Genomic DNA, 18125 nt, shown 5'->3' with positions numbered 1-18125 from the left:
CAGATTGCATGCAGGAGATATAATAACCCAGCTAGCTCTTTTCAATTAAGCCAGACATTTTGCAAAACTATAAAGCAATGCCACTCTTTTTCCCAAGTTATTTTTGTTTTGAAAAATACAGTTCTTTGATTAAATATGTTACTTATTTTACTATCTGTAAAAATGGTGTGGGGGCGGTGTCTGACCTCCTCTACCTTCCCAAGGGAGAAGGAGACTCAAGATCAACAGCCCAAGGCTGATTCCCATGAGGCGGTGGTCAGACATGCTTCCTCTCTCCACCATTTTTACCAATTCTGACACCAACTATCCCTCCCATGACACTCTCTACTTCTCTGTAATTCATTCATTACAATGGCCATACAGAACTCATAGACTATACTCACAATTATTGGGTTTATTAAGGAATTAACAGATTACATTTTAGGCTCAGCAACACTCAAGGATACAGTTCTTCCCTCAGGACAGCCTCTTCCCAGCTGTGCTCACAGGTACACCTCTCCCTGTCCCTCAGTCTCTGCCCAGAGGCACTCAGCTTTCTCACTTAGCTTTCCCAGTGGAGAAGCCCACTGTGCTGTCTTCCTGTGGGTCTCTCCTGCTGGTATCTCCTTCCTGGATGGTGGTGGGCTCCTGGCTGTTCTCCTTTGGTGGTAGTGGTGGTATCGTCTCTTTCCTGCCTCTGAAATGGCTCATTTCAAACCCAGAGGGATGGCAAAACTGACCAATCCCTTTGGTAGGCCACAATAACCCTATCACACAGTCCCGCCCAGTCACTTGGGTGGGAGTTACAAGATCGTGGCTAGAAAGGCCACACAAAAGTGATCCACCATACTGCAGTATAATATGAGCTTATTAATGTGATTTTAAAATGAGTTAGTAATACACAGTTTAATGTTATCTCAGTTTTAATTTGTAATGTAATTATGGTGACCTTTTGTGTTACACAGTAGAACTGTTGTATATGGCTTTCTTGGCTGAGCCCTGGTGGCACAACAGGTAAGTAGTTTAGCTGCTAACCCAGAGTTCGGTGGTTTACACTCACCCAACGGCTCTGCACGAGAAAGATCTAGCAAGCTACTTTCATAAGATTATAGCCAAGAAAACCATATGGGGCAGTTCTACTCTGTCGCATGGGATCACTATGGGTTGGAGTTGACTGGACAGCACCCAACAACAGTAATCTTTACATGCCTGAAGAGCTGCTGGGTAGGTTCGCTGGGTGGGTTCAAACCATCAACCTTTAGGTGAGCAGCCAAAGAGTGGGTATCTGCCACATGGCAAACTTTTTGTTTGATTGTTCTTTTTGTTTTACAGCAAAGTGTTTTTTTTTTTTTTTTTTTTTTAATAATTAGAAATAAATACAATCCACATAAACAAGAACTATTTGGGGCCCTCAGTAACTTGCATTGGACAAATCTGCTGCAAAAGACCTCTTTAAAGTGTTAAAAATCAAAGATGTCACTTTAAGGACTAAGGTGTGCCTGCCCCAAGCCATGGTGTTTTCAGTTGCCTCATATGCATGCAAAAGCTGGTCAATGAATAAGGAAGACTGTAGAAGAATTAATGACTTTGAATTATGATGTTGGTGAAGAATATTGAGTATACCAGGAACTGCCAGAAGAATGAACAAATCTGTCTTGGAAGAAGTACAGCCAGAATGCTCCTTAGAAGCAATGATGGCAAAACTTTGTCTCATATACTTTGGACATGTTATCAGGAGGGACCAGTCTGTGGAGAAAGACATCATGCTTGGTAAAGTAGATGATCAATGAAAAAGAGGAAGATCTTCAATGAGATGAATTGACACAGTGGCTGCAACAAAGGGCTCAAGCATAGCAGAGATTGTGAGGATGGCACAGGACTGGGCAGTGTTTCATTCTGTTGTACGTAGCGTCGCTATGAGTTGGAACCAACTGGATGACACCTAACAACAACACAACAAGAACTTTTCAGAACAGTAAGGTGTTCTAAAACCAAAAAGTCTGATAATGCCCATCTATACCATAGTTTGTTCTCTCTCTCTCTAGATCATTTTTAGTACTGTACCAGTATTATATAACTTAATCATTTTATCTTAATATTTTTCAATATCTGAAAGAGCTAGTCTAGTCCCATAACTCTTCTTATCCGGAAATTAATTCTTATATTCTGAAATATTTTTTCCAAATCAACTTTAGCATTACATTGTGAAATTCAAAGAAAACATGTATTTTAATTAGATTCATATTTGATTTATATCTTATATGTGAGATACAGCTATTATCTGAGAGAATTAACATCTCTCTGTACAAGGAACAAGATATATATATATATATGTATGTATGTTTTATATAAGTAGCAAATGGTTAATTGCTCTACTACTAACCACAAGTTTGGTGGTTCAAACCCATCCAGAGGTGCGTCAGAATAAAGGCCTGGCAATCTACTTCTGAAGATCACAGCCATTCTACTTCCTAGTTTGTTGTGTAGTGCTTAGGGTCTTAAAAGCTTACATGCTGCCATCCAAGGCATAAGTTTGTCTGTATTCACCAGGAGCAACAGAAGAAGAAAGAGAGTCAGGAATAGGAGGAGGCTATGGAATGTGTGAGTAATTGCCTCCATGAACAGCTGTCCCCGTTGCCATGAGACCAGAAGAACCGGATGGTACCTGGCTACCATTACTGAACATTTTGATCAAAGATTCTGTAGTGGACTCTTGATCAAAGGGGGCAAAATGTAGAACAGAATTTCAAATTCTCATGCACTTCAGACTTTCTGGAGCCATAGAGGCTGGATGAACTCCTAAAACTATTGCCCTGATATAATCTTTAAACCTTAAACCAAACACATCCCCTGAAGTCTTCTTAAAACCAAACAGTAGTTTAGCTTAACTAATAAAAAATATCTGCCTTGAGCATTATGTTCTTTTAAAAACTATCTATGGGGTATCTAAGTGACAACAGCAATTCAGAAGATTAGATAGGAACATTTGTGGGCAATGAGTTTATGTTAACAGGGGAGGAACAACTCCGAAAAGGAGTATGAGAATGGTTGCACAACTTGAAAAATGTAATTAATGTCACTGAATTGTATATGTAGAAATGGTTCGATTGATATGTGTTCAGCTTTTATATTGTCAACTACGACAACAACAAAAACCCATCATGGAGTGCAGTTTTACTCTGCAACACGTGGGGTTGCCATGAGTTGTAATCAATTTAACTGCAACTGATTTGGTTTTTGGTGTTTATACAAGAACAAATATATGTAATTTTTTACATAAATCTCTTTGTTTACCTGTAGATCTTGAAATTTAAATGAACATAGCATTCTGGATTTATTCATGGCAGTATTACTTATCAAAACAGCACCCTTATTACACTTTTTCTTTTTCATGGGCATATTAGCAGTCAGTTTATAAACTGATTGAGGTTGGGAATCATGCCACATTGTGGTATATTCCATGCACATAAAAGGCGTTGAACTAATATTTGTTATTCATTTTTGTATATAATTAAGGGGAAAACGTTTGTGTATACATACTGATATTTTGATGATGTGGAGGACTCTTTAAAATATTTTAGTGGAATTAGCCCACACGTTTTAGTTAAACTAATACTCTGACAATAGATGTAAATTACAGCAATATTACAGGATTTCAGTTTTGAGGTTCAGTGTTTAATTTCATTTTTCCATACTTCTCCGTATGTGTTTGAACAGAGGATTTCTGCCACCCATTCCTCAACCTAAAAATAATATTTTTTTAAAAAAGCAAATAAAAATATATTATGCAGTAGGAATGGGAGAAAAATACAACCAAAGCCTGTTTTCTCCCTATTTTGTATCACATTAAAGTACCATCATGTGGTTTTTATTCAGATTTTATAAACTAAAATACACAAAATTTGAGTTGAATGCCAGTCTTTATTGCCTGAAAAAACGAAGTCTGTTGTACACAGCTGTGTTTAAAAGAATGGTATTGTTTATAATGGAATGTTTTAGATATTCAAAGTGTTTTGGCAGTTTAATAGAAATTTCTCTTAGAAAAAGTATGACTTTTTTTGAGAATAATTATTGATGTAAAGTAAATTCTAATTATCAAAACAGACAGTCATTTGTGGGCTTTTTAAAGCAAAAACATTTTAAAAAGCCCGTTTTAACAACCAGGTGTGTAAAATTATCCACAATCTCAATAAGTCATTATGGTAATAGACGAACATGTCCCATTCAAATGGGAAATTTAAAATAAAATATTATAGCATGTCCGAAAAGAAATTGAGAGCCTAACTGCACTGAATAAGTAAAAAGTACCTTGCAGGGTTTGGAAAAACTAACCTGTATTTCTTTCCAATGTACTACCTACATATAACTTCCTTTTATGTTGTATTGCCCTCCACACTGGTCAAGCTATTGATGAATTCTATGCAATTAGAGTTACATACTCTATACAATGATGACATTAAATTTAAAATTTTATAATTCAGTTGTGTGTATAAGCATAGTTTTGTTTGATTTTCAGTAATTTTGCTAGAGTGGAAATGCAGCAGCCCTGAAAGCAAACCCTTAAAAAGTATAGTTGATTTTTTAATTTGATTTTTCTGTGGGAAAACCAACCTAAAGTAACAATCTTTGTTGATGCTTGCTCAGATCAGGTGGACCAAAACAGCAGGAAGTGCCTCTGACAGATTCCAAGACTCCAGTGTCTTCAATGAGACTTTGAGGATTACAAATATTCAGCGACACCAAGGAGGCCGATATTACTGTAAAGCAGAGAATGGCTTGGGGTCCCCAGCGATAAAGTCAATCAGAGTGGATGTCTACTGTAAGTAAATTTCCCAGAAAATTATGATTAACTCTACTGTGGATTTCTTCTGTCCTACGACTTCAGATCTATTGTTTAGTTGTTAAAGCTTTTAAGAAAGACTATGGTTTATTCCCCAAAATAGAGTTTTGTTTAGTTGTTTAGTTTATAATATAGTGGGAGCTCATTCAATTCATTTCTTGAAGAAATAGTCTTTATTAAAAATTTTCATAATTTTTATGATAAATGTTCATTATAGAACATTTTGGAAACATGTTAACAAAAAAGAAACATTACCCATAATCCTACCAATGATTGTTAGTCTTTTCACAGTGCCTATAAATACAAAATTGTTTTTTTGATTTTTATGAAGGGTCATCCTGTATATACTGTAACACGTGTTAACTTTACCTATGTGTAAATACAGCTATTCATGTTTATTTTAATTACATCATATAAGTGGATCTATAAGGATTAGCTTGTGAATGACAGACATATGTGGGTAGTCTGTTTTTGATCCACCTGAATAGAAAGCAATCAGTCAATCTTAGGCAATGTTATACTACCTGTAAAGTGTTTGTTGATTTATTTTTGCTCTTAATTTCATTTTCCTACTTTTTGTTTTTGGCTGAAACCCTTCCCTCCACTTTTATAATTAAAATTCTCTTGTTCTCCTCACTTCCTTCCATACCAAAATAAAGCAAGAACCTGCCGTCAGTCTGGTCTTTTCCACATATTTATCCATCACTCTACTATATTTTTTCAATTTTTTGCATTTTATTTTTTAAATCTCTAGTGTAAGAATACTTTTTTCCTCCTTAAAGTAGTTCAGACATTAGTAATCAAGTGAGGAGCTCCTGCCTTCCTACCTACTTTCCTTCTTCTTTTACTTTCAATGAAGTTCATGTGTGATACAAATGGTTAGGCACTCATCTTGGAAGAAAGGCCTGGCAATCTGCTTCTGAGAAATCAGCCATTGAAAACCCAATGGAACACAGTTCTCTGATACATCTGGCCTCACCATGAGTTGGAATGGACCGGAAGGAAACTTTTTTGCTTTCAATGCATGACAAGTGTTGCACAATTAGGAAGGTGCTTGAAATTATACATGGCCTATTTATCAGCCCTTAATGCTGAATCTTATTTATTTAGACCACTGGGAAGTGGGCAAGAGGGCTGTGTTTGTGACTTGCCTTCTGCATTCACATGCATACTTTTTTTCTGGAAATGATGGGAAAGAGTTAGTCCGTGTCCCCTTCTCTGGGGCATTTTATAGCCCCAGAGATGACCACTGGTGTAACTCAGGCACCTTCATCGTCTATGCCACTCTCTCCCCATCTTTACTGTTGCACAGATTGGCCTTATCCTGTACATTTGCCAGCCACAGCATGGACTCTGGCCTTCCTTCTCCTGACCAAATATTTTCCAGTACATACACCATTTTTCTATATTTTTTAGTATTTTGTTCATATTTCAATTTTAAATATGATAACTTCTATTATGTAACTTTCTAGAGTACATACTTATTTCTCTAGTTATTCTAGTTTTGTCCATGAAGTTTTAAAATACATGTCTTCGATGTTCTGAAAGTTGAAAGGCTATTTTTTGAGTTATTGTTAGTTTTTGTGTTTTGTTTTTGGTAACTTTTGAAAGCAAAACCTGTTGTGAACTAATACAAACTATTTTATTGTCTTTATTGACTCCACTTTGTATGAATAATCATGTATTTTGTGCGAGAAATAATGTGTTTGATTACATAGTGTAGCCAAAGATCCTGCTGAGTGTAATACATAATACATTGTATGTGTGCTGTAACCATGATTTGGAATTGACTTGACAGCAACTAGCAATATCTTTTCAAAATCTGAAAATGTTTGGAACACAGTCTCCGAATGTTTTGCATAGCAATTGTGACCTGCATTGCTACCACAATTAAAAAAAAAAAAACACCCCATTGCCATCGAGTCGATTCCGACTCATAGCGACCCTATAGGACAGAGTAGAACTGCCCCATAGAGTTTCCAAGGAGCACCTGGTGGATTTGAACTGGTGACTCTTTGGTTAGTAGCCATAGCACTTAACCACTACACTACCAGGGTTTGCGCTACCAGAATAAATTTGTTAATAAGTTTTTAAAAATTATGTTGCTGTGTTAAAATCAGATATATAAAGGAGAAACCAGAAAACCAAACTTGTTGCCATTGAGTCAATTCCAACTCATAGCAATCCTGTAGGACAGAGGAGAACTGCCCCTTAGGGTTTCCAAGGAGCGCTTGGTGGTTTCAGACTGCCAACCTTTTGGTTAGCCCCTGAACTCTTAACCACTATGCCGCCAGGTTTCCATATAAAGGAAGGAAATCCCTTTTTAGAGACTTTTTAATGTTCTCTTTTCCTCCTCTTACTACAGAGCCTTTTTAGTACTCTTCTACATTATATCCTTTGATTTCTGTCTGCTCAGTACCTCCTTGGACATCAAGAGTTCAAACTCCATTGTGCCTCAGTATCTTAGTTCATATTGTACACCCTGCTGGAAACACCATCACTGTTCCCTCCAGTTTTCTCAAGCCATGTTACTCTTGTAAGGCTTAATTTATCTTCCATGCAGCCATGCCTGAAGGCACTAGATCTGTTACTTTCCTCTCCTTTGACTCCCTACTGGGATTTTGCCCACACAATCTGGACTTGGCGAATATCTTGTTTTATTTAATTGAAATGTCATTGTGATACATGCCATATTGAAGTACTATGTTCAGTACTATTTTTGTGGCTAGCTTTTATTAGACAGGTGTCAAAAATGATCTTAGCTGAGACAATAATGTAAGTTAAAATCCAGACTCTGAATAGATGTTACGTCTTTAGTATAGCCTATCCCAGGAATGTCTTACCTTCGGTTCCAGAGTAGATTTTTCTTATGGAGATCTAGACATGCTCTTTAAGCAGTTATGCCTATTCTTTAAGGTTCTGAATAAATAAATTATTTTTGATACTAAAGTTTCAAACATATTTTGGCTGATCAAAACACTGTGCACTAGACACAACTAGAATTATATGAAGAATCCATGTGTTCCAAATATAGCTTTGACTGAAGGCTAGAGTTTTTAGGTTTAGATGTTTTCTCTACATAAATCTTCATAATTTACAACCTGCTCTATCATTGATAATAAGAAAGTGACTACCATATTTGTGCTGTGTTTAAATTTGACGACCTTGATGTCTAAACTTGGAGTATAGTACTTAAGATTCATCTCTAGTTGGGCTTTGATGTTATGGTTTGCTGCCTGATTGAATAGATATTCATTTATTGTAAACCGTAAACAAGTTAGCAATTTAATTCAGGTGCTTTTGCTTTAACTATTTTGGGAAATACTAAAACAATAGGACCAATTTTTCTGTTTGGAGCAATGGTTTTAGATCCATCAGCTGCACTGCAGATTTCTACTTCTTATTCTAAACTTGTTCCACATGTGGGACTTTCATCAACATTGGTAGAACTTGGAACATAGGATGAGCATGGAATATAAAACACAAAAACATCTCCAGCAAGGCTTATATTTGTAACACCAAACTGAGGCAGACTATGGGTTGGATTTAACAAAAATCCCAATGAATAACGTTAAAATTTCGCCTCGAACCCCTTGTGGTAGGTTGTGGTAGGCTGTCTCTAGAAACTGCCCCCACTGTCTCAGTAGTCTTGGAGAGTTTTAATAATAGTGAAAATGTATATCTTTCATTAAACCTCATGTTCTGATCATAAGTTTCTAGACATAAGAACAAAAACCTAGCTAAAATAACATTTAGTGCTAACCCCTCATTATTTTAATGAGGAAATTCAGTTTCAGAAAAGGACCTTGCTGCTTATGTAAAATGAGGTGATTTTTGTTAAATAGATATTTTGAAATATTTGTGGAACTGTTTTTAACGTTGTGATCTTTTGGGGGATGTTTATTCATCTGCATCAGCAACTTCTTCCTACATAATTTTATGAAATTTCTTACAGTACAAAAATTGGCAAGCACAGATTTTATAAAGAACTACCAAATGCATTTTTTTTTACTATTTCAATCAAGAATATGGTTTTCTCTGTGTTAGTATTTTGAGAAACTATTATCATAAATATATTCCTCAATTTATAAGGCCTATCATTTTATTTTTAAGAATTTTTAGAAGCAGCATTCCAAGAGTTCTATGAATTATAATTCCACGATCAATGTATATTTATAGTCTGGTAGGCTTCATAATCACACAGATTTAATTTTTCCCCCAAATCTGATCCAATCATTATACAAATATTTCTGATGAAAGGCTAGTAAATTATAATTCTTCTTTTGGTGGGAAATAGCTTCTGAGAGTGTTTAAAAAAAAACAAACAAACTGCTATATATTTAAGCAAAATGTTTAGAAATAGTTCTGTTTAAACTTGCTGTTTTAATCATATACATCCTTCATGTTTCCCCCCTGAAACCGTGCTAAAACAATAGTAATGGAATAAAACAGCAACCATAATAATGAAAAGACTTAATATCCACAATTATAAAGAGAATGGGAGAAGAGATGACACAAAACCAATTTTGAAGAAAAAAAATCAGAACAAGGAATGACAACTGCTTAGCATACCAAATAAAGCTCAAATAAAAACTTACGCCAAAGAACCCCAAAAATCTCAGTTACTGGAGGCATCAGTTTCCTCTTAAAGTGAGAGCGTAATTTGATCCATAAACGGAAAAATCAGTTGAAAGTCTATATAAGTAGCAGTTATACACCCAGATCCCCTTCTACATTACACACAGCCCAATGCCTAAATCCTCCAACCTCTCCCGACTTATCAGTCAACCCCAGAAGGCTAGAAATTTATTTTTGTGAGATATTGAACCAGAGAAGTTTAAACTAAGAAACCTGAAGTCATCTAAAAGAAGAGGCAATAGTACTGTACTTAAACCAGTGATATTAAGTGAAAGTTTACATAGTAAGCCCAGCCCCTTCTCATATTTGACTCTGACATGTTGGTGATCAGTATTATTCCATCTAGGCAAGGGATTGAAAGATTCCTCTCTTGGAAAACTGACCAAACTAAGAAATAAAGCCTATAGATAGATCCTGAAAATTGGGTGCTGTGGTTAAACAGCCCAACTAATATGCTCACAATGAATCCTACCATTTGATAAAGAACTTCCAATAAGTTCTACAATGATTAATTCTTAAGTATGAATGTACAAGATAACCAGATATTTGAGATAATCTTTGTGATGGTTAAGATTATGTGTCAACTTGGCTGAGCTATGATTCTCAGTGTTTATATGTGATTACTCCCATGATTGAATATCCTGTGAGTAGCCAATCAGATGAAAGGGAGTTTCCTTGGGGGTGTGGCCTGCATCTGAATATAAGCAGATGTTCTGGCTTTTTGTTCAGTCTGGATCCTGTGGCTGCCTCCTGTCGTCTTACCTCCAGTTCTTGGGACTTGAGCTGTCAGCTTATCTGCTGAACTTGGGATTCATCAATCTTCACAGCCTGTGAGCGGAGCCCTGCTCTCTGACCTGCCAGTCTTGGGTTCACCAGCCCCTGCAGCTAAGTGAATCAGGAGAAACCTTGTGGTCTTGCCTGCCGATCTTGGAATTTGTCAACCTTCACAGCCTGTGAGCGGGAGCCCTGCTCTCCAACATGCTGATCTTGGGCTCACCAGCTTCTGTGGCTGTGTAAATTAGGAGAGGCCTCTACCCTGATCCATAGACTTGGGATGATCTAGCCTGTACAATCGTGTGAGCTGTTTTCTTGATATAAATCTCTCTATATATATATTTATACACTTAACTGGTTTTGCTTTTCTAGAGAACCCAGCCTAAGACATTTGGTACCAAAAGGGGTTCTAGAGAAACAAAATTGTAAGGATGAGTTTTCTAAATTGGTTCTCAAGTCTGTTTAGTCTTAAAGATGTTGATGACTCTGCTTCTGGAAGTAAAGAGGTCACTGCTAGTCCATGGAGTGAGGTGGCAATACAAATATGCAAAATATTACCACCAGTAGATCAGGTATGGGTGAAAGTGAGTCTCAGGGTAAACGAATTTCTACAGCTTTGTCAGAATGAGAGGTATAAGGAAGCTAGTTGGTTTGTCCAGTTTTCACTAGACAAACTGGTGAAAGAAAGAGATGCACTCAGGGCTTCAGAGTCAAAGCTCAAGTGCTGCATACATGACCTCAACACTTCCACTAGTGCTTTGAAAGAAAGCCTGATTTCTTGTAGTAACAGAGCTGAAATTGCTGAAAACCAAACCCAGAGTCTTATTTTAACAGTGGCTGAATTACAATGCCAGCTCAATTGCCAACCTTGAGATGTGTCTGAAGTTAAAGTAAGGGTATTAATTGGGAAGAAATGGGATCCTGAAACTTGGGATGGGGACATACGGGCAGATAATCAGGAAGCTGGTGACACTGAGCCCCTAAATTCCATTGAATCACTCCTGGCAGCAGAACCAGTCCCATCTGAAGAGATTACTTCATGTTTGTCTACTAAACCACCCTGCCCAGAAACACCATTAGCCCTTCCACTCCCATCTAACGAGATTAGCCCTAGCCCAGCTGCCTCTAAAGAGCCCTTGACTGGAGCATCGCCTGAGGCAGATGCATTACAAGACAATGCTGAATGTTCTCAAGACAATTCCACACTACTGATTCTGGCTTCTAGACCTACAACTAAGCTGAAGTCCCAGCGAGCCCTAAAAAGTGAAGTACAAAGTATGACCCAGGAAGAGGTACACTTCACTCCAAAAGAACTACTTGAGTTTTCTAATATGTACAAACAGAAACCTGGGGAATATGTGTGGGAATGGCTATTAAGAGTGTGGGATAATGGTGCAAGGAACATAAAGATGTATCAGTCTGAGTTTATTGATATGGGTCCACTAAGCACAGACTGTTCATTTAGTATTTCAGCTTGAGAAGTTAAGAAGGGATCTAATAGTTTATTTGTTTGGGTTGCTGAAGCATAGATTACGAGGTGGCCTGTACTAAATCAAGTTTAAGTACCGGACCTGCCTTGGTATACTGTAGAAGAGGGTAACCAAAGTCTTAGGGAAATTGGCGTACTAGAGTGGATTTATCAAGTTAGACCCACAGACCCACATGGAGTGCCCAGAGGACACACCTTTTACCACAACTTTGAGGAACAAATTTGTGAAGGGAGCTCCAGCATTCTTGAAGACTGCTGTGATTGCTATTTTATGTAAGTCAGATCTGACAGTGGGAACTGCCCTAACTGAATTAAGACACCTAACTACATTAGGGCTGATTGGGCCCCATGGTAGTAGGGGCCAAGTGACTGCACTCAATCGACAAATACAAGGTGGGCGTGGTTACAGTAATGGACAGAGGAGTCAAAGCAGTCAGTAATCAGAATAGTCTGACTCGTGTGGACTTATGGCATTGGCTACTTAATCATGTGTTCCTAGGACTGAAATAGATAGGAAATCTACTAAATATTTACTTGATCTATACAAATGGATGAATTCTAGGTCAGGGAAACAGCAGTCTAACTCAAATTGCCAGAATACAGAGTCACAGTTCCTCAATCAATTCACAAATTTGAGCAAGTTTGAAGACTCACAACCCCTTGAGTAAAGGGGAGTGCGGATCCCCTTGAGGAAGGACTCCAATACACTGCCAAAAATTTTTATTGTTAATCTTTCTCCTAGCCTCCCCCAAAAGGATCTACGGCCTTTTACGAGAGTGACTGTTCACTGGGGAAAAGGAAGTAATCAGACTTTTTGGGGATTACTGGATACTCGCTCTGAACTGACACTAATTCCAGGAGACCCAAAACGTCACTGTGGCCCACCAGTCAGAATGGGGGAATATGGAGTTCGTGTTGTTAATGGCTCCCGTCCACCTCACAGTACATCCAGTTGGTCCCCGAATCCATCCTGTAGTGATTTCCCCAGTTCCAGAATGCATAATTGGAATAGATATACTCAGCAACTGGCAGAACCCCAACATTGGATCCCTGACAAATAGAGTAAGGGCTATTATGGTAGGAAAAACCAAGTGGAAGCCATTAGAACTGTCCCTACCTAGGAAAACAGTAAACCAAAAGCAATACCGCATTCTTGGAGGGATTGCAGAGATTACTGCCACCATAAAGGACCTGAAGGATGCAGGGGTGCTGATTCCCACCACATCCCCATTCAACTCGCCTATCTGGCCTGTGCAAAGAACAGATGGATCTTGGAGAATGACAGTAGATTATCAAAAACTTAACCAGGTGGTGACTCCAATTGCAGCTGCTGTTCCAGATGTGGTTTCACTGCTTGAGCAAATTAATGTATTTCCTGGTACCTGGTATGCAGCTATTGATCTGGCTAATGCCTTTTTCTCCATACCTGTTTCAAAGGACCACCAGAAGCTGTTTGCCTTCAGCTGGCAAGGCCAGCAGTACACCTTCACTTGCCTACCTTGGGGCTCCATCAACTCTCCAGCCCTATGTCATAATTTAGTCTGCAGGGACCTTGATCGCCTTTCCCTTCCACAAGATGTCACACTTTTCCATTACATTGATAACATTATGCTGATTGGACCTAGTAAGGAAGAAGTGTCAATGACTCTGGACTTATTGGTAAAAAAACATTTGCATGCTAGAGGGTGGGAAATTAATCCCACAAAAATTCAGACACCTTCAACCTCACTGAAATTTCTAGGGGTCCAGTGGTGTGGGGCTTGTCAAGATATTTCTTCTAAAGTGAAGGATAAGTTATTGCATCTGGCTGTTCCCACAACTAAAAAGGAGGCACAACACCTAGTGGGTCTCTTTGGATTTTAGATGTGACATATTCCTCATTTGGGTGTGCTACTCCAGCCTATTTATCAAGTGACTTGAAAAGTTGCTAATTTTGAGTGGGGACCAGAAAAAGAGAAGGCTCTGCAACAGGTTCAAGCTGCTGTACAAGCCTCTCTGCCACTTGGAGCATATAATCCAGCTGATCCAATGGTGCTTTAAGTGTCAGTGGCAGGTAGAGATGCTGTTTGGAGTCTTTGGCAGGCCCCTATTTGTGAATCACAGTGCAGACCCTTAGGATTTTGGAGCAAAGCTCTGCCATCCTCTGCAAATAACTGCTCTCCTTTTGAGAAACTTTTGGCTTGTTACGGGGCCTTAGTAGGGACTGAATGCTTAACCATGGCACACCAATTCACCATGTGGCCTGAGCTGGCGATCATGAAGTGGGTGTTGTCTGACCCACAGAGTCATAAAGTTGGATGTGCACAGCAGCATTCCATCATTAAATAGAAGTAGTATATACGTGATCAGGCCCGAGGAGGACCCAAGGACAAGTAAGTTGCATGAGGAAGTGGCTCAAATGCCCATGGTCTCCACTCCTGTCACATTACCTTCCATCTCCTAGTCTGCACCTATGGCTTCATAGATCCCTATGATCAGTTGACTGAAGAAGAGAAAACTCATGCCTGGTTTACAGATGATTCTGCACGATATGCAGGCACCACTTGAAAGTGGACAGCAGCAGCACTACAGCCCCTTTCTGGGACCTCCCTGAAGGACAGTAGTGAAGGGAAATCTTCTCAGTGGGCAGAACTTTGAGCAGTGCACCTGGTTGTTCACTTTGCTTGGAAGGAGAAATGGCTAGATGTGCGATTATATACTGATTCATGGACTGTGGCCAGTGGTTTGGCTGGATGGTCAGGGACTTGGAAGGAACATGATTGGAAAATTGGAGACAAGGATTTATGGGGAAGAGGTGGATAGACCTCTCTGAATGTGCCAAAGAAGTGAAGATATTTGTGTCTCATGTGAATGTTCACCAAAAGGTTACCTCAGCAGAGGATGATTTTAACAGTTAAGTGGATAGGATGATGCGTTCTCTGGAAACCAATCATCCTCTTTCCTGAGCTATTCCTGTCATTGCTCAGTTGGCTTATAAACAAAGTGGCCATGGTGGCAGGGATGGAGGACTTCCACTCACCAAGGGTGATTGGCTACAGCCACTGCTGAGTGCCCAGTCTGCCAACATCAGAGACCAACACTGAGTCTTCGATATGGCACCATCCCTCGAGGTGATCAGCCAGCAACCTAATGGCAAGTTGATTACATTGGACCATTTCCATTATGGAAAGGGCAGCATTTTGTCATTACTGGAATAGACACTTACTCTGGATATGGATTTGCCTTCCCTGCATGCAATGCTTCTGCCAAAACTACCATCCATGGACTTACAGAATGCCTTAGCCATGGTCATGGTTTTCCACACAGCATTGCCTCAGATTAAGGGAATCACTTCACAGCAAATGAAGTGTGGCAGTGGGCCCATGCTCATGGAATTCACTGGTCTTACCATGTTCCCCATCATCCTGAAGCAGCTTGCTTGGTAGAACAATGGAATGGCCTTCTAAAGATACAATTATGGTGTCAGCTAGGTGGCAGTACCTTGCAAGATTGGGGCAATGTTCTCTATGAGGCTGTATATGCTCTAAACCAACATCCAATATATGGTGCTGTTTCTTCCATAGCCAGGATTCATGGGTCCAGGAATCAAGGGATGGAAATGGGAGTGACACCACTCACTATTACCCCTAGTGACCCACTTGCAAGAGTTTTGCTTCCTGTCCCCTAGACCTTATGCTCTACAGGTCTTACTTCCAAAGGGAGGAATGCTCCCACCTGGAGACACATCACTGATTCTGTTGAACTGGAAGTTAAGAATGCCACCTGGCCATTTTGGGCTCCTTATGCCTCTGGAGCAACAGGCAAAGAAGGGAGTTACCATACCGGCTAGTGTGATTTATCCTGACTACCAAGAGGAAATTGTATTGATATTACATAATGGAGGTAAAGAAGAGTATGTCTGCAATGCAGGAGATTCCTTAGGGCTTCTCTTAGTACTAACATGCCCTGTGATTAAAGTCAGTGGAAAACTACAGCAACCTAATTCCGACTTGACTACTAATGACCTAGACTTTTCAGGAATGAAGGTTTGGGTCACCTCACCAGGCAAAGAACCATGACCAGCTGAGGTGATTGCTGAGGGCAAAGGGAATACAGAATGGGTGGTGGAAGAAGGTAGTTCTAAATACCAGTTATGTCCAAGTGACCAGTTGCAGAAATGGAGACTGTAAATTGTTGTGAATATTTCTGCTTTCTATGTGTGCATCAAATATTTTTGTTTCCTTCACATATGAAATATAAGATATAAATGGGGCTAGTGCACTTTGGATTGTACACGTGTTAGTTGTATCATGTTAGGTGCAAGTATGACTTTCTAATTGTCTTTATTCAGAGATTATTATGGTTTAAGGAGAAGTGTGCATGTGCCAGGATGACAAGAGGTGGACTGTGATGGTTAAGATTGTATGTCAGCTTGGCTGGTCATGATTCTCAGTGTTTATATGTGATCACTCCCATGATTGAATATGCTGTGAGTAGCCAATCAGAGGAAAGAGAGTGTCCTCGGGGTGTGGCCTTCCTCTGAACATAAGCAGACGTTCTGGCTTTTTGTTCACTCTGGATCCTGCGGCTGCCTCCTGTTGTCTCACCTGTGGTTCTTTGGACTTGAGCTGTCAGCTTATCTGCCGAACTTAGGATTTGTTGATCTTCCCAGCCTGTGAGAGGAGCCCTGCTCTCCGACCTGCCGAGCTTGGGCTCGCCAGCTTCTGCAGCTGTGTGAATTGGGAGAGGCCTCTACCCTGATCCACGGACTTGGGACATTCTAGCCTCTACAATCACCTGAGCTGTTTTCTTGATATAAATCTTTCTCTATATACAGTTATACATTTTAGTGGTTTTGCTTCTCTAAAGAATCCAGTGTAAGACAGTCTTCTAACAGGAAAGAGAGAGACCAAGACAAAGAAACAGATGGAAAAAAAGAATTTAAGAAACAAAGATAATGCAAGGAGGCTAAAAAAAAAAAAAAAAAAAACTAGCTAATTATTGATATTTATAATTAATATTCTAAGAAAAATATTACATCCATGCAGCAATAGCATGAGAATATAATTTTTTTCAGAGAATATCAACGAGCTCTTATAATATTAAAAATGATGACAGTAATATTAATAGAGCTCTTTCACATCTTGCAAAATGGCGAGTGAAAAGGCTGAAAAGTCTGGTCCTAAGAAGAAGCCTAAAGCCAAGAATGCAGATGCCAGTGGCAAGATTAAGAAAAGTAACCTCAAGGACAAAAAGCCCAAGAAGGGGAAGCCCCACTGCAGCCTAAATCCTGTCCTAGTCAGAGGAATTTGCAGATCTTCCCAATCAGGCATGTATTCCGGAAAGACCATGTAGAAGAAGAAGTATTCAGCAGCTAAATCTGGGGTTGAAAAGAGAAGATTCTTGCTACTGTCACAAAATCAGTTGGTGGTGACAAGAATGGTGGTACCCGCATGATTAAACTTCTCAAAATGCCTAGGTGTTATCCTACTGAAGATGTGCCTTGGAAGCTGTTAAGCTGCGGCAAAATACCCTTCAGTCAGCATATGAGAAGACTGTGATCTAGCATCACTCCCAGGACCAGTCTGATCATCCTTACTAGGCACCACAGAGGCAAGACAGTAGTTTTCCTAAGGCAGCTGGGCAGTGGCTTGCTACTTGTGACTGGACCTCTGTCCCTCAATAAAGTTCCTCTGCGTAGAACACACCACAAATTTGTCATTGCCACCTCCACCAAAATTGATATCAGTGGTGTGAAAAATCTCAAAACGTCTCACGGATGCTTGTCATTAGAGAAGTAGAGTTTACGTTGTAGTTTGTAATGTAAGCTAGAAGATGAGCTTTGAGGGACAATTCTCCATGGTATTTCTGCATGGCTTGTGACACTTTTTGATCTGAACTCTCTTTTCAAGGATAATTTTATAGCAAATAGCCTTGAGTGGTAGAGAATATGTCTGCCTCTAGGGCACAGGACAGATTTGTTTCCTGACCAAGATAATGAAGATAATGTCTTCTTCCAGGGCAAAGATTGGATCTTTTTGCTATCTGGCCCTTTCCTAAACTCAGGGTCCATTAGCTCTGTGACCCAAGCCCACTGTGTGCACAACACTCCCCTGGGCTTGTCTACAGCGTTCCCCATGGAACTTGAGGGTCAAGGAGAACCTATGCAAAGTTGAAGCTCATGTTTCCAGCTATGACATGAGTAATAAAGTCCTGTGTCTCTGACCTAGGAGTCTTATGTCTTTTGCCAGCATCCATGAAACTCTTAACATGTCAGCCAGAAAGTGGGATAACATATCAGGCCCTTCATAGCTCTTCACAGAATAGGTTTTAAGTAAGTAGAAAGGAAAGCCAATGATATTTGTATTGTGTAATCATTTGATTAAAGGCCCAGAAAAGAGAATATACAAAGTGTTTTGGGCAATA

General features: G+C 39.4%; 1 protein-coding gene and 1 pseudogene across 1 annotated transcript in view; both read left to right on the top strand.

The window, feature by feature from the left end:
* The window catches only part of MDGA2 (MAM domain containing glycosylphosphatidylinositol anchor 2), a 560321-nt gene that overhangs the window by 94787 nt on the left and 447409 nt on the right, over nucleotides 1–18125 (top strand). The window contains exon 2 of the mRNA XM_004387883.3: nucleotides 4629–4798. The gene's annotated coding sequence lies outside the window, so the exon portion shown is untranslated. The remainder of the gene's footprint in view (nucleotides 1–4628; nucleotides 4799–18125) is intronic.
* Nucleotides 16851–17492, top strand: LOC105756862 (60S ribosomal protein L6 pseudogene; annotated as a pseudogene).

Source organism: Trichechus manatus, unplaced genomic scaffold (assembly GCF_000243295.1).
Source record: "Trichechus manatus latirostris isolate Lorelei unplaced genomic scaffold, TriManLat1.0 scaffold00196, whole genome shotgun sequence".
Taxonomy (NCBI): Eukaryota; Metazoa; Chordata; class Mammalia; order Sirenia; family Trichechidae; genus Trichechus; species Trichechus manatus.
Note: the sequence above shows the minus strand (reverse complement) of the source record. Positions and strands in the feature narration are given on the sequence as shown.